Source organism: Nelumbo nucifera, chromosome 1 (genome assembly GCF_055504915.1).
Source record: "Nelumbo nucifera cultivar China Antique chromosome 1, China Antique-T2T, whole genome shotgun sequence".
Taxonomy (NCBI): Eukaryota; Viridiplantae; Streptophyta; class Magnoliopsida; order Proteales; family Nelumbonaceae; genus Nelumbo; species Nelumbo nucifera.
The window spans coordinates 26,642,982-26,653,958 of record NC_142649.1 but is presented as its reverse complement, the minus strand read 5'-3'; the positions used below and the strand labels follow the sequence as shown (position 1 = coordinate 26,653,958).

Below are 10,977 nucleotides of genomic sequence, written 5' to 3'. Positions count from 1 at the left end.
AAAATAAATAAATAACAGAAATAAAAAACTAAATAAAAAATCTACAACTCGGTCAGAGGTAGCAGTCTCCGGATTTATCCTTTGACCCTCGAACTCCTCAAGCTAGGCCTTCCGTCTTACCTGGCCGAATTTCACTGCAAAAAAGAAAACAAATATTAAATTTTATAAAAATACATTGCAGAAATAAAATAAAAACTGGAAATTAAAGAACGAAAAATAAAAACACGCGAAGTAAATCTAAAAGTATGGGAAACTGGTTGGGATCTGGATTCAGAGGTGCCAATAGTGGCTAGACGAACTACAAGTAGGAACTCCTCTTACCTAGGTGTTCTCCTCTTCATCTACCCTTGAACTTCTCAAGAACAGCCATCCGTCTTACCTAGGGGCAGAATCCAATACAAAATAACATAAAAGAAAATAAAGAAAACAAAAGGGATAGTAGATCAAATCTAGTAGCGGTAATTGCAAATTGTTTGGACTGCTTGTAGGAACCCCTCCTACAACCCTTGAACTCCTCAAGAAACCTTAGCCTTGTGAATTGGGTGAATTGAGCAACCCCTTCTCTAGGGCCCCTGGGATCCTTTTTATAGATGAGGGAGGACATAATTGGGATTAGAGAGAAAGAAGGGGGCAGCAGCTAGGTTTTTGCAGAAATATGGGTGCCCTAGGGTTGAGAATGGAGGGATAGGATTGTTCTAAGGTGATCCTAAGGTTGAGAAGAGAAGGAGAAGGCGCCCAATATTATGTATGGCTGAGATTTGGGCTCCTAAAATTGGATGGTGGAGATTTAGGCGCCTAGGGCTGAAAGGTAGAGATTAAAAGGAGTGGGTGGCGCCCTAAAGTGAATGGCTGAGATAGAGAGTGAAATAGAGGGTTGAGATCTAGTGGCTAAAGGTTGAATAGTGGGGATTAAAAGCTAGGTGGCACCCTAGGGTTAGAATGCTAAAGATAGGGCGCCCTAGAATAGAGGGTGGAGATTAAAAGGAATGGAAGATGAGGATTTAGCAGTTAGGGGCAGATAGGGTTTGTTAAAGGTGAAAAGAATGAGTGGGGAGGCACCCTAGGGTTTGCTAAGGAGAGGGGAGTATGCTAATACAGTAGGAGAGGCACCATTCTGGGTTTAGTAGATAGGAGGCGCCCTCCTGTGCTCAGTTTTTCACAGAAACACCCCCTCTCTCAACTGGAACTCACACCAACTTCCCAAAAACTGCATTTCAACCCTGAAACTTCCCTGGTTTTCCTAAGATTTGTACAGGGACCCTCGGAGGTCACAATATTGAATTTAACTGGGAAAAGGGCACATTTTGACTATTCTTAGGCCTAGGTAACCCTAAAATGATGCCCGTTAAGGCATCAAAATACAGAGTTATTAGGTTTAGCAAATGTGAAGCAGATCATTATGCCTACACATACTTTGGTAATGATCACTTCATCATTTTATTGTTATATGTTGATGACATGCTAGTTGTAGGTACTAATAAAAGAAGTATCTCAACACTGAAAGCTCATCTAGCTAGGGAGTTTGACATGAAGGATCTGGGGGCGGTTAATCAAATTCTTGGGATGATGATATATAGGGACAAAAAGAACAAGAAAGTCTAGATAACTTATAAGAGTTATGTTCAAAGGATCTAGTGTCGCTTCAATATGCAAGGATCCAAACCAGCTAGTATCCCATTTCTTGTTGGTTGCAAGTTGTCTTTAGAACAATCCCCTAGCACTAAAGCTAAGAAGATAGAGATGTCCCATATGCCATACTCATCAGCAGTAGGGAGCCTTATGTTTTCCATGGTGTGCACCAAACCAGGCATTGCACAAGCAGTGGGAGCAGTTAGTAAGTTCATAGCAAATCCAAGAAGAGATCATTGGACTGTGATGAAAAGAATCCTTTATTATTTGAAGGGTACTTTTGAAATCTCCATTTGTTATAGTGGCCAAAGGTTGAAGCTAGTTGGTTATGTAGATGCAAACTATGCAAGAGATCATGATAATAGAAAATCAACTACTGGCTATGTGTTTTCTTTAGCTAATGGCATAGAGATCTGGGCATCAAAATTGCAATCTATAGTGGCCTTATCTACAATAGAAGCAGAATATATGTCAACTACACAAGCATGCAAAGAAAGTATTTGGCTAAAGAGGTTGCTTGAAGAACTCCATATCAAGCAAGAAGTGGTGACTATTCATTGTTACATTCAAAGCACATTACACCTAGCATGAAATCCCGTCTTTCATGCTCAAACCAAACACATTGATGTACAGTACCACTTTGTTCGTGAAGTAGTTGAGGATGGGCAGATCTCAGTACAAAAGATTCACCCCAACGATCACGTTGTTGATATGCTAACAAAGCCTGTAATGAGAGAGAAGTTTATCTGGTGCAGAGTTTTTCTAGGACTTGAAGCCACTTAACAAAAGATGATCAGAAGCTATTCTCGAGAGGGTTTTTCACTATGAAAATAGTCTTTAAGTGGGAGAATGTTAAAGTGCAATCGGTGGGCCAGTCAATGGCTCACCGAATTAACAAAATGGTGGCCCACTAACTGAGCCCACCAAATTAAAATCGGTGGTCCACCGAGTAAGTCCACCTTTTCATATTACTTAGCGGTAAAGACAACTTTACTACTTAAGTATTAAATCTTCAAAATTCCCATTGTAGCCCTCTATACAAGTATAAATAGGGGTCCCCTCCTTTGTTCTATTCAGTCCATTTTCATTTCATTGTATACATTGTATTCTATGTGTTGAGAGGAGTGTGGTGTTAGGTGTATTGGGTGTTGGGTATGGGTGAGGTTATGGTGAGGTCATTTTTATTGTATTTTCTCTTGTTTATATTGAAGAAGCAAAACTCTGAGTTGTTGCTCGTGGATGTAGGCAATTTGGCCAAACCATGTTAAATCTAGTGTTCTCTCTTCTTTTCTTTCTTTTGCTTTCTTGCTATCTGCACTTGTTTCTTTCTATGCACATACAGATTATATTATCCATTGTGCCATTCCAATAGAAATAGAAAGGATAATGAAAGGGAGAAGATGAGAGAATGGAATCGAAGGAGAGGGAGAAGAGATCTATGAAGGGAGGTTATCGCAGCTCTGCTACACTCTACCATTGTGTGTCAAAGAAAGAGTGACAATGAATAGTGTATATCCTTAAATGAAAACTTAGGTGGGCTTTAATATGTAGGTTTAAGGGTAATTTCATAAATTTAGAGAAATTTAGGGGTATATTTGTAATTTTGGGAAAGTAAGGTCAAACCGGGTCTAAGGAAGGTTAAACTGGGATTCTAGATAGATGGTTGAGATTTTGGGTCAAAATGTGAAGGGTTGAGATGGGTCTTACCATAGAGAGTGGTTTTGTATGTGGGGGCCAATAAGATTGGTTGAAATGAAATCTTTTTATGAGGGGGTAAATTAGGGTAATTTTAGCTAAAATTTGGTAGTGTAAGGTTTATAAGCATTCTGGGTTGATTCGTATGGTCAGATTGGACTAATTGGTAGTAGATTGGACAGATATGGAATGGGCTTGATTTGGTCAATTTAAAACGTTAAAATGAAATCTTATTGCAATAAAGGGGTAAACGAAGGTATTTTGGGATGAAATTTTATAGGTACGTATTTCAAGGTATCCGGGATCTGGTGATAATGGTTGATTGATTCAGGGGATTTAAGATCAAGGCATTTAGGTCAATAAAGGAATTCAGAACAAAATCTTAGTTTGATGAAGGGGTAAATGGGAGAATCTTAGGTTAAAACTTTATGGGTAGATGTTTTAGTGTGTCTAGGGGTTGATCGTATGGTTTGATCAGCTTGGATATGTTTGGATCAAGGGGATCTAGGTTATTTTTGTTTTATGTTAATGAGAGGGGTCGAAATGGAATCTTCACTTGATAAGAGGGTTAACAAAGGAATTTTAAGTTGAGATTTGTTGGGTAAGTATTCTTTGAGGTCTTGATTCTAATGGTGATGTCTTATCTGAGGGTCAAAGTGTAGACGAGGGTTGATCGGGGCCATCAGATTGGTATCAAGCAAATTTGATAGTGGATTTAGGTATTTTTAGGCTAAAAGTTGAGTTTTTTAGGTTTTTTTAGTGTTTTGGAGAGATTGGAAGGGTCTGATCGGAAATTTGGGGTGAATTAGGGTTTAGGCAATGGACCGAGTAAAAATTAGGTGTTGACAAACCTCAAGCACTAAACAAAGTTGGTAGGTTAGATTAGTTAATTATAAAAGGGGAAATGACAAACAACTATGTGCCTGTCTTTATTGTCAATGGCACTTAATGGTTTTGGTTTTGAATCACATGTCAAAGTCTCTTGTTTTCCTTCCATTATTGTTGTGAAAACGAAGACTCATGCTCACTACTCTTGTGGTTTGAAGAAATGCTAAGAGTTTTGTTTTTTCTTTTATCATATAAGCTTTAAAAATAGTTTTTATTAGTTTGAAATTCAATTAAAATATTAACATAAATTTATCTAACACAAAATAACCCAAAGATAATGTTTGGGTTGGACTTGGTAGATGGTACAACTTGGCCCAATTGGGAATGTCCTTTTACCTCAATTTTGCTTAACATAGTCACATAGCCTAAGCATCCCATGTCATTACCATGTTAGATATTTAAATTCAATTCCATGTGCTCTGTAAAAACATGATTTCCCCTCCACAATTTATTTAGTTTGTCTTTATCTATATCAATTCTACCATAAAAAGTGTGAATAGCTCCTCTTGTTTATGGATTTTTTTAGGCTAAAATATACCTCATTTTAAATTTGGTCACTCTCTATTGTGAAAACAAAAATTGTAATTTGGATATTACTCTTTAGTGCATTCCATTTCCTCACTAAGTCTCATATTTAAGGCATTAACTCCTGTATATTCTCTCATTGAATCCTATATTTAAGGTATTTTTATCTATACTAGTAAGTATGCACATGCTTTGTACATGGTAATTCTAGATGACGATAATTATAGCAATAATATATCCAAAATTTTCTATAAACTTTATGTATTTTTATTTTTTGTTTTTTATTATTAATCAGATGTAGATTACAGAATTCAAATCTAATTACATAAACACCTCATCCAAATATGTGATAATTAGACCAAATTGTGAAGTTTCAAGTATCATTGATAGGCCTACTTGTTTGTCTAGACTCTTCATTTTGTAATGTTTTATCTTTTTGGTGTATCTTTTTCTTTTGTTCATTTATAAAAAAATGTAATATTTAAATAGAGGGAACTAAATGATGTGGAAAGTAGTAATTCAATTTACAATTTAAACATTACAATCAAACCATTTGGCATGGGAACCAGTCAATCACCAATTCCATTTTAGCCATAAACCACTATTTTACAAAGAACCATTGAAATGGTAAGTGAACCGATGATCCAGATGGTTTAGCCATTAAAATGTTCAACCGGATTAATAGTTCTTGGGTTGCTTCCAAACTAATTCCAACTTTTTTATTTATTTTAAAATAGAAATTAAAAAATAAAAAAAAAATGAAAAAGAAAAAGAAAATTTCATATCTCATAATCTTGTTCGATTTTTCCCAATGGCCAAAATTAGTTAGATTTTTAGTTTTCTTCATTTTGATTTTGAGTTTTCTCATTTTTGTGATTATTTTTAAGTTATAACAGCAAAAAAAAAATTGCAACTCCAATGAATAAATTGAAAAAGTGATGCAAGAGATGAGAGATTAAACAACGATCTTATATTAAAATTTGAGATACACCAATGAAGCAAACAATCTGTGATTTGAGAGTGATTTAGTGAGATGGGAGAGATATGAGAAGAGGGCAAACAGTGTTGTAGTGGTGACAACCACCTCCAACAATGCCTCCTTCTCTTCTTCTTCTTCTTCTTCTTCTTCTTCTTCTTCCTCACTTTTCAACTTTAACCAGTCACCTCATTCTCAAAGTCTTACACTCCCCTCTCATAATAAAGTATATATATATGGTGGACTTTAACTCAATCCTAATCTAACAACCAAAATAAAAAGTTATATTATACTTTACATCTTATCAGTTTAACCTACTCAAATTGGATGGTTGAATTGCTAATCCGGAAATTAGAAGCCAAAGTGATTCCGTTTATAGGTTGTTTTTAAAACCTTGGTTTTAGTCAAAAGAAAGTTCTACAATCTTATTCATATTTTTAATAGTAGTGTAAATATAAAATTATAGATGTGTTCAATTTTTTATATATATATTTTTTGTATTTTTATGTGTAAAAATAATTCTGATATGTCACATTTATTTTTGTTTAATATGACAAATACATGATATTTTACATGTGCTGAAATCCATTTTTTTGCAAAATTTATATTTTTTTCATTTTGTATTTTTATATTTATTAATTTTTATTATTTATTTATGACATTAAAGGTTAGCACATTTAATCCAAAAGTTGAACAACTTATTATTAATTTTTACATTTCATTTTTGGTTAGTTCTAAATTATGTATTTCATTTTAATTATCAATAAAAATAATTATTGTTTATTAAACTTTTTTAATTTGATTAACAAAAATATCATAAATGTGTCTAATTTTTATACATTTTTTTTGTAAATTTTTATATTTATTTCTATTTTAAAAATTTTATTTCCTAACTATGACATCATAGTTTGATCAATTTGATTCGGATGGTTGAATTTCTTAACCACCACTTGGATAAAAAATGGCTTTGTTTTTGAGTTAGTTTTAAAATATATGAGTTTATATTGTTAAAAAATATTGACATAGATCTAACTAGTAGGAATTATCAGTGAAAAATAACTTAAAATATAGGATTTAATTAGAGAAAATGGGATTTAATACCTTAAGTATAAGACTTAATGAGAGGTGATTAAATGAGGTGGAAAGTAATAATTGAATTTTCATTTTCAACCCTTACAATTAGAGATGGATTAAATACAAAAATGTTGTCATTAAGGTAGATAAAACTGCCATTAAAACTATAATAAATTGGCTTTTTACCCTTTCTCAAACAAAGAAGTGTGGGTAATTTTAGTCCAAAAAAAATTCACACTTATATATACTATAAAAAGTGTGAATATCTCCTCTTGTTTCTGGATTTTTTAAAGTAAAATATCCCTCATTTTAAATTTGGTCACGACAAAAATTGTAATTTGGATATTACTTTTTAGAGCATTTCATTCCCTCATTAAGTCTCATGTTTGAGGCATTAACTCCTATTCTCTATCATTGAATCCTATATTTAAGGTATTTCACTCCATCCCCATAAATTTTCACTAATTAAATCCATAAACACTAATATTAATGGTATAAAATATATTTTTAAATCAACTAAAAGCTAAACTGATTTTTCTAAGTGGCAAGTATGTAGTTCTACCATTTGGGTCAAATAGGTGAATGCATGATGTCATAATTAATTAAAGGGTAAATTACAAAGACCCCCTGTACTATGGGGTCTGTGACAAAGACCTCCTATACTTTGTTTTGTAACAAAACCCCCCTGTACTATGATTGTAAGACAAAGATCCCCTTCCATTAGCCTTCCGTCCAAAAAGACTGTTATAATATTTTTTAATCCCCATACTACCCTTGAAGATGGGAATTGAAAATACCCCAACGTCTGGATTGAACCCATTTAATCCCAACTACAGCCACGATGATTGCTTGTTTCAAACTTCAGAGTTGAGAGTTTAGGCATCGACGCCGTAGGATTGTACCAACTGGTACTTGAAGGCTGTTTTGAAGGGAATCCCTGTGTTCCGACTACCAAAGGTGATATAAGCCGGAGATCCAAGTACCTACCTTCCACCTGAGCTTTCCATTAATCTTGATTTTGATCAAGACAACACATGGATAGAGTTTCTATAAACTGCAAAACTACTTGCATCCAAGAGAAAATGACTAGGTTTGGTCTTAGGGAAGAAGACGATGAGCTTATCCACGATGCCGTCCCTCTCTACTCCACGTATAGTGACCAGATTCGGCCCCTCCTTGACACTGTTGACCAGCTGTGCCACCTCAAGACGATGAAGGAAGGCATTGAGCTCCCCACCATTGTCATCATCGGAGACCAATCCTCCAGCAAGTCTAGTGTTCTCGAGTCCCGCACCGGCATCAGCCTCCCTCAGGGCATAGGCATCTGCACTCGGGTTCCTCTCGTAATGTACTTGCAGCATCACTCTGCAACCGACCCAGAACTCTACTTGGAGTACCATGACAAGAAGGTTGACACTAATGAAACCCATGTCAGAGATGCCATTGTAGATGCCACCAACGAGATCGCCGGCAACAACAAAGGCATTTCCCATGGTGAAAAAGAAGGGCATCATTGACCTCACCATGGTTGATTTGCCTGGGATAACTAGGGTCCCTATTCTTGGCCAACCCCAGGACATCTACGAGCAGATTTCCAACATCATAATGGAGTCCATAACGCCCAAGGAGTGCATCATTCTGAACGTCTTACAGCTATTGTTGATTTCCCAACCTGCGAATCGATTAGAATGTCTCAGCGCATTGATACCACCGGCGAGAGGATGCTAGCGGTGGTTACCAAATGTGATAAAACTCCTAAAGATCTGTGTGAGGAATCGCATCAAGAACGAGGAGGCTAGGGTTGAGGAGGTGAGACTGTTTCAGTTGGATCCCTTTCTCTCGCAGAATGACAAATCCATCGTGAGCATCCCTGTTTTGGCCAGGAGACTGGTGCAAATCCAAGCTTCTAGTCTTGCAAGATGCTTGCCGGACATCGTGACGAGCATCAACGACAAGCTCAACCTGAACGTTTCTGAGCTTAACAAATTTCCCCAGCATCTATCCTCCCTAGCGGAAGCCATGACTACTTTCATGCAGATTCTTGGGTCTATAAAGGAATCCCTCAAGAAAATCTTCTTGGATGCCAATTGACTCCATTGCCATTTTCTCTGGCACACAGATATAGTTTCTGTAAGGAGGCTAATATGTATAGTTTTAGGTGAGGAAGTTCCCGTCGGAGATGTTAAACTAGTACACTGTAGCGTCTTGCAGTGTGAACTGGGGCTTGAAAGGTTGGAGGATCGCCCATATGAGGAAAGAATGAGAGAGGACGGTGAGGGAGGGGAAAAGAAGAGAAGAAAGGAAAAAGGGCAAAAAAAGAAAATAGAAAAAGTTTAGTGGGGTATTTTGGTAATTTAACGCATTCTATCATCTATCTTAACTATCCAGGGGGGTTTTGTCTCATGGTCATAGTACAGGGGGATCTTTGTTGCAAAATAAAGTACAGGGGGGTCTTTGTTATAGACCCCATAGTACGGGAGGGTCTTTGTAATTTACCCTTAATTAAATACTAAAAAATTAAAAATACATAAAAAGAAAAATTATAAAATTTTATGCACAACTCTAATATTATATATTTTTTATATTACACAAAACTAGGTATGATAAATAAAAAGTATTTTTATTAATGATGGAAATTGGATACAAAATTTAAAACTATCCATAAATGAAACCATTTTGCTCCTTGAGTGGTGGGTTAATGGTTCAACTATCCAAATCATTGGATCAGCCTATGATGTCCTCATTAAATAATATGTTTTGAAAAATAGAAAGCATATAAAAATAATTACATAAAAATACATTAAATAGAAAAATTTTAGACACATATCTAATATTATATATTAATTAATATTAAAAAAAGATAAGTGTGATAAACAAGAATTTTTTTATCAATAATGTAATGAAATACAAAATTTAAAACCAAGTGGCACAACCAATGTTGTTATAATTGAATAATAAAAATTAAAAACTATAAAAAATAAAGAAAATTTTTAGTGGAAAGTTTGGCACATCTCTAATATTATATAGCCATCATATTAAAGAAAATAAGTGTGACAAATAAGAATTAATTTTATTGATGGTGGAAATGAAATACAAATTTTAAAATTGTGTCAAAAAGGAAAATGTTTGCATTCGGTGAATGGTTCAAGAATTCAATAGTCTGGGTTAACCCATGATGCCACAATTAAATGATAAAAATGAAAAATAGATAAAAATACTAAAATCTATAGAAAAAAAGTAAAAAGAAAAGTTTATAGAAAAATTAGGAGACATCGCTAATATTATACATTCATTATATTATACAAAAAAAAGCGTCAAAATCAAATAATAAAAATTTAAAAGTATATGGAAATATAAAAGATTATAGAACAAATTAAAAAAAAAAATCTAGATACATCTTCCATATAATTATTGCTATTACAATTATTGTTATCTAAACCAAAAAAAAAAATTATAGATAGGTACCCTATACTTTGGGGGTAGCCTAAGCTTTCAAGAGCAATAACCGAGCATCCTGAACCTTGGTACATATAGACTAAATTTTCACCCTTAGCATTTCGTTAGTTATGTTGGACAAGTGATGTCATGTAAATTTTCAAAACTTTGAAAGTCCCAAAAGCACCTTGCTCATCAACTTCCCATCAAACTTCCATTCTTTTTCTTCCTTTTTTCCATGGGTCCAGCACTAGCAATAATCTTCTTGGCAACCATCAGTTGACCTTGAAAAATTGGGTTTGAAAGTGGGTAAGAAGAAGGTAATCCACTAAAGATCTCAACACTCATATTCCTCCCTCATTTCCTCTTCACGAACCTCATAATCTCCTCTTCAAAATTCGAAATCCTCGATGCTCACAAACAAGATGGTTAATTACTAGACCAAAAGCTGAAATTTTGGATCAAAATTCAATCATGCCATGCAGGAAATTTCCTTTTAATGTTTTAATCACAAGAAGACATGGGATCCAATGTTGTCAACTCCTACGGAAAAGTTTTCAATAGTCAAAGATTTTTAATGGTTAAAGAAACTATATTAGAGGAACTGAATATTTACAAAGTCCAGTCCAGCACATTTGGTAGTCAGTGTGGGTAACTTTGGAGCACAAAAAAATTATCATGGTACATTTTTGCGTGTTGGACTACCTTGTGTGCTGTGATGTTGCCCTGTCCAGTCAACAGGAGGCCTGTCCTGG

At 34.8% G+C, this 10,977-nt stretch overlaps 1 pseudogene; it reads left to right on the top strand.

Annotated features, from left to right (window-relative positions):
• The first annotated feature begins 7,828 nt into the window (after window positions 1–7,828).
• On the top strand, window positions 7,829–8,878 carry LOC148803027 (dynamin-related protein 4C pseudogene; annotated as a pseudogene).
• Window positions 8,879–10,977: the final 2,099 nt, after the last annotated feature.